The 16,147-nt window shown below is 41.5% G+C and overlaps 2 pseudogenes across 2 annotated transcripts in view; one reads left to right on the top strand and one right to left on the bottom strand.

The window, feature by feature from the left end:
* LOC310799849 overlaps nt 1-16,147 on the top strand; it is a 449,550-nt pseudogene that overhangs the window by 310,691 nt on the left and 122,712 nt on the right. The gene's annotated exons all lie outside the window — the stretch shown is intronic.
* Nucleotides 9,698-14,560, bottom strand: LOC310799693 (ribonuclease P protein subunit p29-like; annotated as a pseudogene). The gene is made up of 7 exons (XR_014553989.1): nt 14,468-14,560; nt 13,243-13,298; nt 12,544-12,773; nt 12,352-12,429; nt 12,153-12,214; nt 10,781-10,881; nt 9,698-9,944 (listed from the first exon to the last, which is right to left on the bottom strand). The product of XR_014553989.1 is annotated as a ribonuclease P protein subunit p29-like (transcript).

Raw genomic sequence — 16,147 nt, 5'->3', positions numbered from 1 at the left:
AATACTGACAATGAATTGTAGGTCAAATTAAGCCCTTTTTGAAAGGGGTGTCTAGCCGACTGCTACGGGGGCGTAGGTCAAGTCGGGGCGCCATCCCACCCTGACTCAATGGCTCAGTGGCGGTGGAGGTCTGTCGATGAGTTCAGCATCTACACCTGGCTTTTAAAGGGACTGGCAGATGACACTCTGATTGGTTGAGTTCATGTTACGCCCAAAACACACCTATGAATAATTAAGGGACTTAGTACATGCACGTACAAGTGGACTTGGACACAACCACAAATGCACTTGTGCCATCCGCTTAGATCGTGCGCTATCGACAAAATAGGGCCCTAGTCTCCTCACAGAAACATTTCCCCATGCTGTAACAAGTATCTGACGAAGGCAAAAACTAAAATTCAAACATCAATCAATCAAAGTTTATTTAGAGTGCAAAATCACACCGAGGTGTCTCAGTACACTTCACAATAACAACAGAACACTAAAATCAGGTAAAACAATACACAGAGAAATATTACACAGTATAATCATCATCAAATATAGTATCTATCTCAGTAAAGTGACATATCAAGTAACAATAATCATAGCAAATATGACAATAATCATAGCAAATATAACATTCAACTCCACTCCACATTTACTCTTTAGGCTTTAGGCAAGGCAAGGTAATGTTGTTGCTTATGAACTTTTATGATTGAAATGTCATATTTGATATTTATGCCTAGTGGATGAAATTCAACTTGGTTGCTAAAACCCCTTTTAGCAACCAAGTTGAATTTCATCCACTAGGCATAAATATGACATTTCAATCATAAAAGTTCATAAGAAACAACATTACTGGGTCCAAGAAATTTCCAGTAGACTATTGTGGCACCTTGCCTAAAGCCTAAAGACTAAATGTGGAGTGACACCAGAGGTTTAGTGCAGGTTTAAGCAACCACCACCACCAAGCTGAATCTAACTGACTGTACCTAAATGCAACGTGGGTGTCCTCTGGGTAAGAGACATAGAACAGAGAGAGAGAGAGGTGTGAAAAAGTGTTGGCATTGCCAGAGTTAATGGGGGGCTAGGGGGGGCAGGTGCCCCCAGTAGTAAAAAAAATAAATATGTAACCATGCAAAGAAGCCAGTTACATAAATTGACAACGCCACCTTGGGAATTTCACCCAAAGAGTTAAACCAAAGTTCCGTTTTACCCTTAAATGAAGAGCAGAGGCAAGATGTTCCAAGTATAACAAGGGTACATGTTTATTTAATGCACACAGTCCCAGTTAAAAGGTCAACATGCTAAAAGGCTGGTTGTTTATAAATTAAAAACACATTTAGATAGTTCTAAATGGAAGCTGCTCAACGACCAGGAGGAGGGGTTAAGAGTCCCCAGAGAGGGAGCTAAAAGCTCAAATGCGATCCCAAATTAAGACTAGGTGGGGATACACTACAAACAGCACAGCAAACCAAAAACACAAACCCACAGATAACTAGGGACACGGGGATTCGCACACTCAGCCCCTCTCAATGGGACAATTTCTCCACTCCTGGCCGGGACAACCTGCAGTCAGAACGTAACAATTAAAAACAGGCAGTGGTACAACAGAAAGTGAAATAGTACAACAAAATAAATAAAACAATAAAGAAAGGGCAAAACAGCAGCTGGCCGCTACTTCACATAGAGAATAAAGCTCTTGGGATTCTCAAGCTGTGATGAATGTTCTAGGCCGCATGTTCACTTATAAAGTGTCAGCAACCAAGCTCCAAGCAACCATTTCCAGGGAAAACCAAAGAGTGTGGGATAAGGGCAGCTCAGCCCCACAAGACACAGTATTTATTGAGGTGCACCTAATTATCTAAGCAGCAGCACCTGGGCCTTGATGGGTGTAAATCACTAGGGAGGGAACCTGACTACAACATGGGCCAGCCCTCTAAGTTAGCTTGGCTACAAATAAATAAAAATTGCTCACCATTTTAAATCTCCATCTGACTGTCTGGCTGAATATGATCATATCCACTTTGCCAAGCATCATTCACAGCTATCTCTTTGCTAAAGCTGTGACAGAGGGGCCTCTGACAGGGCCTTGCTGCAGCCGCCCCCTCCTGCAACATACTGAATTTCTCCATTGGTTTGGGGTGAAAAGAAATATATTGTAGGCGGAGTTCCCAGCATGCTCTGGGGTAGATGTGTTTATTAATGTGCTTTGGGAGGTTAGTTAAAGGACTTCCTGTTCTACATGTGTAATGTTAGTTATCTGCAAGGTTATTGTCAACTAATAGCGCTGTTCTACACGTTATTGCTTCACAATGTTGAAATTTTGGCACCATGGTTGACTCTGGTGTGCAGTTCAGTGACCCCCTCTGAGATGCTATGTGTGGTCTATTGCAACAATAAACAGTATTTTCTGTAATCTTGTGCTGTATGGGGTGCTGGATCTACTAATAAAATGGAGATAATCTCTCTGTGCTTGTTGCAATATTTGCTTAACTTTTGATTGAGTTGTGAAGACTCATGTCTGAGTGGGCATTGCCCACGCCTGCCCATAGACCCCTCTATGGGCACCCTACAGGTGCAAGCAAAGCAATAATGAGGGTTTCAAACTTCCATGATTGGAATTTGGGACCCCTCATTAGTGTTTTGCTTGCACCTGTCTTTATTCTGCCTTTTCGACACAAAATCGTTACCTGCACGTCCAGATCTTCCCCACAACGTCGAAATATGTCACTCCCACAAGGGTTATGTTCAGAGAGAAAAAAGAAATCCAGAGCAGGGTTCGATCTCGGCACACCTGCTTCAGAGTCCTCTGTCTTAACCCCTCAGCTATTGACTTGAATGAAAATAATCTCTTGGAAGTAATATATATATTATATTTTCATTTTTTTTAATAGAACAATAAACGAACAAGACAAACAGGCTCAGACACAGGAAAATAAAATACATACATCAGACGTTTGGCATTGTTAACGTGGTGCTACCAGCCACAAAAGGTGCTTATGTGCTTGTGAGGGATATTACGCATAGGACCCCACCAAAGGGGTCCACATGAAACCGCCCGGGTAAGTTGTCCATCTCCCCCAACCTTAGTCACCGCTCACTAATCATTTAGTAATATATATACTTCTAACGAAGGTTTCTACTGGAACGTGCATGAAAGGTTACCTCGCTATAATTCAATTTCATGATTCCATGCAGCGATTACATTTGTAGCGATCCTGGGTCTGTAAGGATAAAAGCCAACACGTGAGCCTTAGCTAATGGCTGATGGTTAACGTGTTGGGCTTGTAAGTTGCAGACCCGCGTTCGCGCACAGGCCTCGCCTGTGTTGTTACACATCATTTTATTATATTTGTTTTAGATCATGTATGATAATGTAAGACTTTATGTTGACTGTGCGTACGTCTACTCTGTACGGCTTATAGCTACTGTCCTCATTGTTGAAGGTTCAGATGGGTGTATCCTATTTGGTGAAAATGTATCCTTTCCTCTGTCCTCACAGCCTTGTCTCCTTGTTGACCCGGAAACCAAAAAAGAACTGACAAGATGCATGAAGGATGCTCCAAGTCTCCTCCTACAAAACTACAATAACTAATCAGTGCAATGAAGTGCTTCACAAAGCACAACAGAGAAACAGAATAACAGGAATCAACTGATGGCAACAACTTCAATTTAATCACACAAATAAGCTTCATTTACATGATCAATATTGACAGACACAGCAGTTATCCACAGCGATCTGATCCTCAGCCACTCACCTCCACAAACTTCCAAACTCTGGCAGCTGTGTGGACCTGATTGGAGGCGTGCAAATTTGTGAATACAGCCCCTCCCCCCCACACACAAAGTAAATGGCTGCTCTGCCCTCTACTGGACATTATACATAATAAAATAAACCATTGCTTTGCCTATATAAAAACACATTTTTACAAATCAAAGAGCTGAAACAATTTCAAACCTTGTTCTCAGGGAGCTTTTTATCCAACAAAGCCAATGTCCATTTACTTTTGGTGGAGAAAACAATGGGATATAAATAATGTAACTAAAGTGAATGAGTAACTCCCCCTCCCTCTCGTAGTATAAAGCTTCCATCTACTGTTGCATTGCCAACTTTAATTGAATAGAAATCTTCTCCTGGTGGTAAACCTCTGAATCGACATCTTTATGGACCAATCAGCATGACCTGCTGCTCCTGTATAAGCCAACGATACTGATTTGAACTGTTAAACGGTATAAGCCAATGATACTGATTTGAACTGTGAAACCGTATAAGCCAACGATACTGATTTGAACTGTGAAACCGTATAAGCCAACGATACTGATTTGAACTGTGAAACCGTATAAGCCAACGATACTGATTTGAACTGTGAAACCCTGTAAGCCAATGATACTGATTTGAACTGTGAAACCGTATAAGCCAATGATACTGATTTGAACTGTTAAACCCTATAAGCCAATGATACTGATTTGAACTGTGAAACCGTATAAGGGCCTGTGTCCACCTAGCGTCTTTTTCCGACGTTAAACGCTGGGAGTGCGCTGGGGAGCGCTGATCCGAGCGCACAATATACAAGGAAGTTAGCTCAGTGCGGTAGGAGCTTGATAGCTGACAGCTAGCAAGCTAACAACACAGGTAGGCTACGCTATTAAAAGCAGTAAGCACAACACTCACCAGAAATATTAAGTGTCTAGCCAATCTGCTCCCACAATTGAGCCTTTCTGTCTCTGTTGCGATAGTTTCTCCATATGATTAGTTGCCAGAAAAGGAGCACCCGACACCAGCGTCTTTCTGAAAAGTTAAATTATTCTCAGCTGGGAGCGCTGGGAGCCGGCGCACAAAAACGCCGGAGCGCTCTGAAAATAGACGCTGGGTGCAGCGCACTTTCTCTACACGTCCGTGTGCGCTCGCATACGCTCTCCCCCCATTGGAAACAACTGAAAAAAGACGCTGGACCTGAGGAAAAGACGCTAGGTGGACACAGGCCCTAAGCCAATGATACTGATTTGAACTGTGAAACCGTATAAGCCAACAATACTGATTTGAACTGTGAAACCAAAACAACTTCAAGCTGGCTGGATAACTCACTAATCCTGCTCTGTGAAATCCCCCCCCATGTCTTTAGCAGCTTCGATTCCTCTGCCACTCTCTTCCTTGTTGATCTGGAATGACTCAGGAATTACCGGTGGCTGAGATTTCTGCCGTTCAAATCGCACGTTCCAGCACATACTCTCTCGGAGCAGAAACTCCCCGCCCACTGGAGTTTCAGGCCTCTCTCTACTTTAACTACTCCTCGACGACTGTGAAAAATTGATTTTCTGTCAATCACAAGCCACTGTCCATGCTGCTGCAAATCCTACTGGATTTGGATGAAAGTTGCAGATGACTTCATGTCCCTTTCTGAGCCACGTCGCAGTGCGACCACCATCACATCAAGTCAATGGTCTATGGGCTGATATATGTGCCACCTCAAATTGAATTCGAATTGCTCAACTTGAATTCGAAATTTTTCATTTTGAATTTGAATTGCTCTTTTTGAATTCGAAATTTTTCATTTTGAAATTGAATTGCTCTATTTGAATTCGAATTTTTTTTATTTTGAAATTGAATTGCTCTATTTGAATTTGAATTGCTCTATTTGAATTAGAATTTTTTCATTTTGAAATTGAATTGCTTTTATATTTTGAAATTTTTATTTTTTAATGTGAGTTGAAAAACTGAATCTGAATAGCATAATTTTAAACTGAATTTATTTGCTTTGAAATTATTCAGTTTCCACATTCCTATTTCAAAATTCAATTCAAAATTTTCAGAATCTTGTGTTCAAAAATTTCAACATGTGTGTGCGCCATCCGGGTCCTTCAAGGAGGAAGAGGAGGAAGGAGGAAGAGCAATCGAGCGCAGATTGACCGAACTCCTTTTTAGGTGAGGGGCCGAAGGCTGCTATCTGCTTTCGTTTTTGAGATGATCGATCCCCATTTTGAGGTTAGATGCTTTTTTCATATGAACTAAATAAAATTCTTCTGAACACGATTCCGTTTGTTGGCAGCCTCAAATCGAACGCAGTTTAATGAAAACGTAACTTATTAGATCAGGGAAACGTTATGGCAGTGCTATCGCAAAAACCAATCAAATGCTCGTTTTAGCGTCACATGACTTGAATCAGCCAATGATATTCCCGCAAACAGGACGTATAGGAAGTGTGAACAAACCATAACAAACGCATCACAGAACGAAGCCGCTGGTAAGTCTGTTGAGATAATGTTTAGCGAATATAATTCATAATCGTTTTAATAGTAATAGTAATACTACTTTGCTACATCTTTGATGCAGTCAATATTGGCAACCGGCTAGTGTTAAATGAATTGTCATCACACAAGTTGTCTCTTTGCTGGTGTTAGGCTACAGCTAACACCATGTTGGACGTTACCAGAGTGGGAAATTAATTATTTTGCGTCTTAAATCTACCAGCCACTTTAGTATTTCACCAGCATTTAGCTGCAGTGCTAGATTCTCACCCTGCACATAAGGCTGCTGTTGCAGTAGTGGCCTTGTGTCCATTCTAGACAAGGAAGACAAACCCCAAGACTGTGTTACAGTAGGCTGTATCTTGTCCTATAATTGACCAGACTAGACAGAGGTTGAAGTAGAAGAGATAACATGTATTACAAACGTTTACATCATCTGCAGCTCACCAGTTACTCGTGTCAATATTTTAACCTAAAATGTTTTAGCATTGATTTTTAAAAGAATTGCAAAGAATAACAGTTTTATGTTCTCCTGTAGGATGTGTTTTGGAGAGCATTGATAAAGGACTACCAGTACATCCCAGATCTCCAGAGCCTGAACAACGTTTTCTGTCAAGCTGCGAATGAGGGCTAGGTGTGACAGGAAACATGTCGTCACAGATTGTCTTTTGAAATGTAGCATATGAAATATAGCCCAATTAATTATAGTATATAGTAATCTTATTTTTTCCAACTAGAAAATGTTCAGTTTGTAGCAGCAAGGTGCATACCTCTGACACTAACACTGTGTTAAACTGTAAAGGTGGAGGTTACAGGTGTAGCCTCAGCAAGTGAGACATCCAGGTGGAATGAGGAGGATTCAGAGGAACTAATGCCAGGGTTTTTATTTACAAACCAAATCCCTTGATTAATGATGGAAAATCATGTGGACAGATGATTTGGCCTAAAAGACAAACAAGGTATTAACAAAGGATTTGATCAAACAAGGGAAAACAAATTAAACTGTAAAGTAATATAATAAATCTAATTCAAATCAAATACTCAATCAATATTCAAAGGAACTAACTATAATAAACTAACACTTCAAACGATGCATCTGCACATGGACAATCAATTGGGAAGAACAGAGCAGAGCAGCCTCCTCTCAACAGCATACATGGCCTACTGAGCTTCACCCAATCAACCACCCTTTATTGAGCCCATGTGCAGCTCAATCAGGGCCCCAGGTGGGGCTGAACTGGTGGGGGGATTTTGTACAACTAACATTTAAAAAAGTCTAACATTGAAGTATTTTTTACTCTGAAGAAGACTAGAAGATTACCTGTCAAAATGTCACTCAGCCCCTATTAATAAACGTGCAGACAGAAAAGAGTGCTCCATATGTCTTTACTCCAGGCAGTCTGTGAAGTGCCCAGGTAAAACTTCTTTCTATGTAGGTTCCACTATAACATTTCTAAATTAAATGCTGCCGGTCACCAACACTAACCCATCTTTGCAGGCCACATCATCAGTGCACACTCATATTCATGCAACTCCATTATTCAGCACTGTAAATGTTACTGTTGCAAACAGTATGAATAGTTAATTGATTGTGTCCCACATCTGTTATTTTGGAATAAAAAAATATTCTATGCCCTGAAATGTAATGTCATGCATAATTACTTAGATTTTCTGACATCACATTAGGAGGGGTTATGCATTGTCATTTATGCTGTGATGGTAAATAAAAGGCACATATATAAATGTCCTTATTTATTACAGGTAAAACCAAACATGAAACTACTAACAAGTACTGTACATGTTTTATAAAATTTAATGATAGCCTGCATATCACTGTATAGATTAAGACTGTTCTTCACAGCCACAAATATCAATATGCAAGATGATTGGCAGGGTTCCTACATGCTTTCCATTTTTAAATTACATATTTTCCCATGCAGACCCTATGTTCTTGACTGGATTTGATTTATGTAGGTATTTGATAATGCATAGTGACAGCAGCTAGATAGTAAATAGCATCCCTCTATCTGAACATTACTCACATCAACAAAAACTGGACTCAAAGTGGCTACAACATAAAAGCTGTCTTCCCCAACGTCAACGACGGGTCTTCATCCCATACAAGGAGCAAAATGATGTGTAGTAGCATGGAGACACAAGAGTGGTGGTTGCAGAACATCTCTCCAAATCTGCGGGTATCTGCTGCAGTCTGCAGGTTTGGGTCCGTGATAGACACAGCTAGCAGTTGTCCTGTTCCCATCCCACCGTCACAGTTAGTCATCGCCAGAGGCAATGTTCTCTCTTCTTGGAATCTCTAATAAGAGAAAACATAGTAGTTACTGTATGTTACATGTGTGGCCAGCGTTGCTAACCTAGCTTCTGAAATGTTTACGGCTAGAATTCATTAGATCGATAATGCTACCGTAGCCTAATCTAGCTAACGTTAACGTTACCTCCACCTCGCTAGCTATAGCAACATACTGTTCTAGCTACAGCCTACAAGGAAAATTCATTCATTTATCAAATGTCTTTATCTTACCAAACACAATTACGCTAGTTTCTGAGATAATATATAGTGTGGCATATACCTGTGAATAACATGTAATGTAAATGCTCAACATTGTGCGTTTATTCTTACCTGGAAATCACACATCAATCCGTAGCTTGTTTCTGTGGCAGTTAGCCTAGCTAGTTGGCTAGCTAGCCAACTAGGCTAAGCGCCACAGAAACAAGCTCAGCTGGTGTAGCTACGTTACGTTATGCCGGTGAAAATACATGGTAACCAGTTGGTATTTACCGTGGTTGGTGTCCTCTCGTCCATGATGATGAGCAGACAATGGAAAGACTGGCGGGCGGCTAATTTAATACATCCGTGGGAGCAAAGACCTGTGGTGTAAGGTGTAATCAGTACATGATGTTGACCTGTTGATGATGTCACGGGGTCGGGGGAGGATCAGTTCCGGGTTCACGAGATTCGCTGTCATGTACTGTTCAATGATATATACTGTATAAACATCCTTGTTCAACTCAAAGTGGTCTTCTATGATTGTAGCGAACCTGAATACAACAAGACCAAATAGTTCTAGCGGGAGTGGGTGTGTGGTGCCTCGGCCAAAAAGGAGTTAGGTCAATCAGCGCTCGATTGCTCTTCCTCCTTCCTCTTCTTCCTCCTTGAAGGACCCGGATGGCGCACACACATGTTGAAATTTTTGAACACAAGATTCTGAAAATTTTGAATTGAATTTTGAAATAGGAATGTGGAAACTGAATAATTTCAAAGCAAATAAATTCAGTTTAAAATTATGCTATTCAGATTCAGTTTTTCAACTCACATTAAAAAATAAAAATTTCAAAATATAAAAGCAATTCAATTTCAAAATGAAAAAATTCTAATTCAAATAGAGCAATTCAAATTCAAATAGAGCAATTCAATTTCAAAATAAAAAAATTCGAATTCAAATAGAGCAATTCAATTTCAAAATGAAAAATTTCGAATTCAAAAAGAGCAATTCAAATTCAAAATGAAAAATTTCGAATTCAAGTTGAGCAATTCAAATTCAATTTGAGGTGGCACATATATCAGCCCATAATGGTCCCTTTGAGTTTAAACTTCTTGACGGAGCGCTCGCTGGCACGCTGTTGGAACTTGTTTCCGTAGATGTGGGAGACGAAGCCGTTGATTTCCACCGCAAACACGCTGTTCCTCTTGGGGATCACTGTCGCAAAAGAAAGAGACAAAACATCTTAAGAGACGTCCGAGAGCGCAAGGTTTTTCATCACAAGTCTGATCGCTGGGTTGAAACCTGCTCTGAAAAGACAACAAGAATGCGCGGGGGGGGGGGGGGGGGGAGATAGCGTGGGAGATACTGAGGGAACTGAGGGAGATAGCGTGAAGCTCTCTAAATAAAACAGGTGTTGAGTAGGGATGTCCGATATTATCGGCCGATATTAGCATAAAAAAATCGATATCGGAAAATATCGGTATCGGTTTTCATGCCGATTTTTTTTTTTTTTTTTTTAAATACAAGGGGAGTCTCACTGAGAGCAATGCTCTCTTTTTCAGGAGTGCCCTGTTCACATTCACACACACATTCATACCTGGAAGCTGACCAGTACAACCACAGTCTGATCTGTTGGCCACTGAGCAGCTCCACTGGAGCGGTTGGGGGGTTAAGGGCCTTGCTCAAGGGCACCTCAGTGGTGGTAATGAGGGAGGGGCAAGCGCTGCCTTTTCACTTTCCCCACCCAGATTTATCCTGCCGGTCCCGGGGATTGAACCGACGACCTTCTGGTCACAAGCTCGCTTCTCTAACACTTACAACTTTAACACAACATGCATATTATATATTAAACTCTTCAGCTACATTAAGCTACATTATGTAACTTGTTACGTGAAATTTTGGTGGAAAAAAAGCCTGCTTATATCGGTATCGGTTGATATCGGTATCGGTAAATTAAGAGTTGGACATTATCGGATATCGGATATCGGTAAAAAAGCCAATATCGAACATCCCTAGTGTTGAGTGAGTGAGAGACATTCAGCTGGGCAAACCTTTCAGTCGGTCCTCTTTGGTGATGATCTTGAAGACGTGTTTGAACTCTTGAACCAGAATCCCTGTAGTTCCAACATATGACGGCATCTGGACCGAACCACTGTGCAAAACAAGACAAGATGCTAGTAAAGTGACAAAGATAGGAAGTGCTTACAGAAATACATCCAAGTCATGGTCGACAACCAATTGTTAACATAGCAACACTTGGCTTAGTCTATTCTGTTATTGTTTAACGTTTTTTTGTGCGTGTAAATTCATCCTTAATTAGTGTTCCATGATGATCTAAATGTTTCAGCGGCTTTTCCACCCTGATAAGATTAAGAATAATGTTCTGGGGGAAACACTGAAGTATTGAAATATTTTGGCGTAACAATGATCGATTGAATTTTGATATTAACCTTAAAGGGATACGGCAACATTTTGGGAGATTCGCCTATTTGCCATATTGCAGACAGTAAATGGATAATGTGGATGCCTTTATCATCACTGTGCGTTCCCTACAAAGGGCGGTACAGCCCCCGCTGCCACTTTGCTAGTGCTACAATAGAGACACTGCGGAGCGCGTCATCATTCAGAAACCACACCCAAAATGGGGGGAAACAAAAACTCCCCCCCCCCAATCCTGGCGTTCTCCCTTTTTTTTTAACCTTTATTGAACCAGATAAGTGCGTTCTCCTATGTCACGTGTTGCACACAAAGATCATATATCCGGAAGATGAACACTCCAACTTACTTCCTTGACAGCTAAACCCACATTTTTCTTCTCGCCAATTCTCAACGGCTTCCTTGTTTTGCTCGGGAGTACAAAAAAAACTTGAATTGGCGATTTTTTACATTTGTTGTCTGCACAGCCCACCACACAACAGCTTTTAGCTATGTTTAATTCAAGGAAAATGATGCTGGTGTATGGCAGCGAATGGAGAGCTTTCCCCCGTGATGGCCGTGGCCTATTTCATGCAGTGTCTATGGTAGTGAATGGTACAGATTGCAACAGCGCCAGAAACACCCACATGTACATGTTGTGCCTCGTGTACTCACCACGCGATAAAATAATAATCCAAAGTTACTGGAAACGGGCCATTTTCAAAGTAAATCTACACACCGAGATCTAACAAAGATTAACCAAACTAACCAAGAGTAACTGAAGTTACTTCCTTGTTTGCCATGAGGCGCTGTACACAGCGCATGCGCAGTTGCCGCTAATGGGCTATATTGTGTGCATTGCTTGGCCTTGTATTAGCGCCGTTGCAATTCTAATTAATTATCTCCACCTCTGCTCGTTTGCATGCGGCGAAGCGGTAATCAGCTTCGCTCTGCGGTGGGCCATCACAGAGTGGGATTTCATCACAGAAAGCAAAAGTGAACTCCTACCTGTGATAATGGCACCATGGAAGTCTGCCTTCAAAAGCTTCTGCTGAACAAAGTGTGGACTGCTACAAAAGATAGAGATGTTTATTAGAGATGTAACACAACTGGTAACCAAGCAAAAGACTATAGGACAGAGATGAAAAGACATTTGAAGTGGTCTCTAATGGGCGATAACGCCACTGAGCTCCAAACCGATACTCACCAGGATGGTTTCAATCCATTGCACAGGTCAATAATGTATTGTCTCCATAGGTTATGTAGTGGCAGGAAAAGTTCATATCTAGAGTTGAGAACATACAACAGTTAGCTTACGGCTAGTGTAGCATTTTAACAGTAAGAAATGATTAGGATGCAGCTACTGTGACAATTCAGATTTTTTTGATTACCAACCAACCTCTGGTGTTCGGGCTTGATGTGGAAAACCTTCAGTTCTCTCTTCTGTCTGGCGTTGAGCCCTTTGGCTTTCTTGCTGTGGCTCTTCTCTTTCTTCTTCTTGGGCCGGGCGTACTCCAGGATCACGGCTTTGTGAGCCAGAAGCTCCTTCAGATCCTGCTGTGACTTGGACTGGATGCTGTTCCTCAGGAAAGCCTGGACGAAAGTGTCTGCTTGAGAGTTCGTTTGAGACTGGAGATGAGAGGAAGACGATAATGAAGTTCACACAGGTTATTAGGTTTGAAATTTACTGTGGGAAAAATCCATATAGACTTTCATCGATATTCATATGCATTCTAACGGAATACTTTTTCAATGAGTCTGGCTCACCAGACGCAGCACAGCCCTCGGCACGTATGGCGAGGGCTTTGACGCTGTAGCATGTTTTCCACATTAGTTTAACTCTGCACTACTCTTACTACTCTACTACTAACAGTGAACTACTCTTATTTACTTGATATACTGTTGTAACCACCAGCTGCTGCTATAATGCACCATGTTTTGATGTGCTGTGCCTATTTTGATGCAACGCCGCCAACAATTATTTTTCTACCGAAAACTAATTTCCCCACGTGGACAAAGTAGCTACTACTATTACTTACTGATGGGCGGCATTATCTCTCAGAAGTAACTAAAGTAAATAAATAATCTGTCTGCTCACCTCAACACCAAGCATCTTCTCCAGGTCAGGAGGGAATTTGGCTCGAACAAGTCCATCTGTGCCAAAACACATGGATAAAACATGAATTATTACATTGCCCACATTATCCTACTCCAAGCCAATACAAAACATTTAAATTAGAAATGTCTTCGTGAACTTCTCCCTCTGGAAGCTATCAGCTTTTGGCTCAAGGATGGGCCATTCAAATTATTTCAAATCTGGATCCCCTTTCTGGACTATATTGGAGAGGATAGGGCCCGGGCCCTTCCGAGTGGTCTCTGCGGACTGGCATGGTCTGACGTGTGACGTGTGGTGGGCCTTTGTCCATTTGTTGGGTCTGCATACCCCTGCTGTGCTTTTTTTTTTTTTTTTTTTTTAACCTTCTGCCTGCTGTGGGTGCTCTGTGCATTTGTTTTTGTTTGTGTGTTTGGTCTTGTGTTTCGCTGTTGTTGTTTTTGTGGAGATTGTGTGTGTTGTGTTGTGGGTGGCTGGGGACGGAGGGCATGTTATTTGTTATTGCATTCTTCGATGGCTATTTGCCCCTCTGATGGCTAAAAAATGAATAAACATACTTTAAAAAAAAAGAAATGTCTTCGTGTATCACCAACAATGGACAGATAATATGCATTTTACAATTAAACCCCCAGTTTCTGTAGACTTGACCTGATGGCTGATACTCTCCATTCTTTTATAGGCTACAAGTTCCAACTTGTCCAGGCGTCAAGTCAAAAGTCTAGTAATGTAATGTCGCCTTGCTTCGACAAAGCTATACATTATCTGACCAAAAGTGACCAAGGATCTTTTCTGATTCCTTAAGAGCCACCCCTCGATTCGGCATACTCAAATCGAAAAAGCACCCATAAAAAATACTTTTTAAATTTAGCTAACGCTAAACTACACTGCTCACTGACGTACCACCTTAGTGGTGTATTTTGGTCGAAGAAGATCGTGGGGAATTGTAATTTACAGCTGCTTCGTAGATGGGATGCATACCGAACTGAAAAGCAGATCATGTTGGTTTAAAAAGGCTATTGAATGATACAGTAGTAGGCTATGTTATTGTACGTTATTTTGCAGAAAAGAAAGGCAACATTAACGCTAGCTAAATTGCTGGAGGTTCAGGCAGCATACGAGCGAACATTAACTGTCTGTACTCTGTTATGTAGCGTTAGGCACTTGTATTTTAGAGCGATATTACAGAGCTGTCTTTGAAGATTAAACTCACCGTCCATTTGCACGTTTTTGGTGGCTTCTTAAAGAGAAATGAATCAATTCTGACACCAGAGAACGACACATGTGTTGTGCAGAACAAGCTGCAACTATAGATAGAGACACCCTAACTTCCAGTCACTTCCTGTACCTGTGCCACTTTCACGCCCCCTTAGGAGACTGGTCAGCCAATGAAGTTTCATAATATTGACAGACAGCCAATCACAAGCCGAGAACCACGCCCATTTAGGAGATCGGAAGAGTTCAATAGAGCTCCAGGGATGACGTATTTTTGTAGGCTGAATGCGGAAGTCCCGAACTTCCTGGTTCTTCACTGTTTCTGTCTATGGGATTTTTGAATGGGTTTTCGGCGCGATGCTTCAAATAAGGTCTGTGGGCAACGCAAGTTTAATCAAACGCGAACCAAGGTTCAGCGGGATAATCTTCACACATGAGGACCACTTTCATGAGTTTTGTAGCGTAAATGCGAGCCCTAGAGGTAAAAAGCTCGTGCTAAACTAATCCAGAACTACACACACAGTGTCGCATAGGCGTCCACGCGAAGGCGCGAGAGAAAGAATTTCCGCTTTCACTCGTGATGACGTATAATATCCGCGTCGACATTGTAGTCTCATTTAGCCGTTTGCTAGCTAGCCACCCTTTTAACGGCACATAAAAGCTTCAAAACTCATAAAAGTGGTCTTCATGTGTGAAGATGATGTTACTAAACACTGGTTCGCGTTAGATTAAGCCAGCGTTGTCCAGAGAGATTATTAGAAGCATCGCGCCAAAAACCCATTCAAAACTCCCATAGGCGAAAACTGTGAAGAACCAGGGCTGCATCGATGATTTCCGGACTCGTTCCTGGACCTCTATTTTCTTACAAGTGGCGGAGCCGAGTAGCCTGACTCCGCCAGATGGGGGCGGCATTGTTCCACAAATTCACAATCCCACCACCAAGCAGCCTATATTCAACATGGTCTGTAACTGTAAACACACCATCTACCTGAGTGAGCTACAATCAGACACAATTCAGACACAAATGGTTTCCAAGGTAGAGTTTTTTTATTCATGGTTGAAAAAGACCATGAGAGAAAAAGAGGTGGTGGTATTAAGTCTGTAGATGGTACAGTATAATGACACATTTAAATGGGAACAAAGAAATAATCAGACTCAAATGAAAACCATGACTATATACAATACACAATATATACAATATAACAAAATTGAAAGAGGCCGTTAAGTCGACGGAACAAGCTCTATGCATTTTAACGCCATGCAGTCCTTCACCTATTGTAAAATAAGCCACTTGTTGTGGCGTTAACAGAGGCCGGGGGTTTGTCAGGCATCTCACATTAGGTGAAACGTGCCATTCTCTGTCTCAGGCAGTGGCGCCCGTTCAGGTCACTGTGTGAACTGTTGCTATATTTGCAAGCACATCATTGATCACACATCAATGCCATTCAAAACAGAATTGCGTCCCCAATGTCCACAGTGTCTCGACCGCAAACCGGAAAGCAACAGATACTCATTGAGAAGTGGATTTGTTTTGAAGTGGCGTTTTACACAGGAGAGTCCAGGCTGAGGGGCTCTGACATGCAGCATCATAGTAGTGATCATATCATTCACATGTTTTGTAACAACTGTATCTACTCAATATGATGCAAAATGATACGCCATGACATCTAGATGCAGT

The sequence above is a fragment of the Poromitra crassiceps genome, assembly GCF_964638095.1.
Source record: "Poromitra crassiceps genome assembly, chromosome: 28".
Taxonomy (NCBI): Eukaryota; Metazoa; Chordata; class Actinopteri; order Beryciformes; family Melamphaidae; genus Poromitra; species Poromitra crassiceps.
This window is presented reverse-complemented; position numbering and strand designations above follow the sequence as displayed.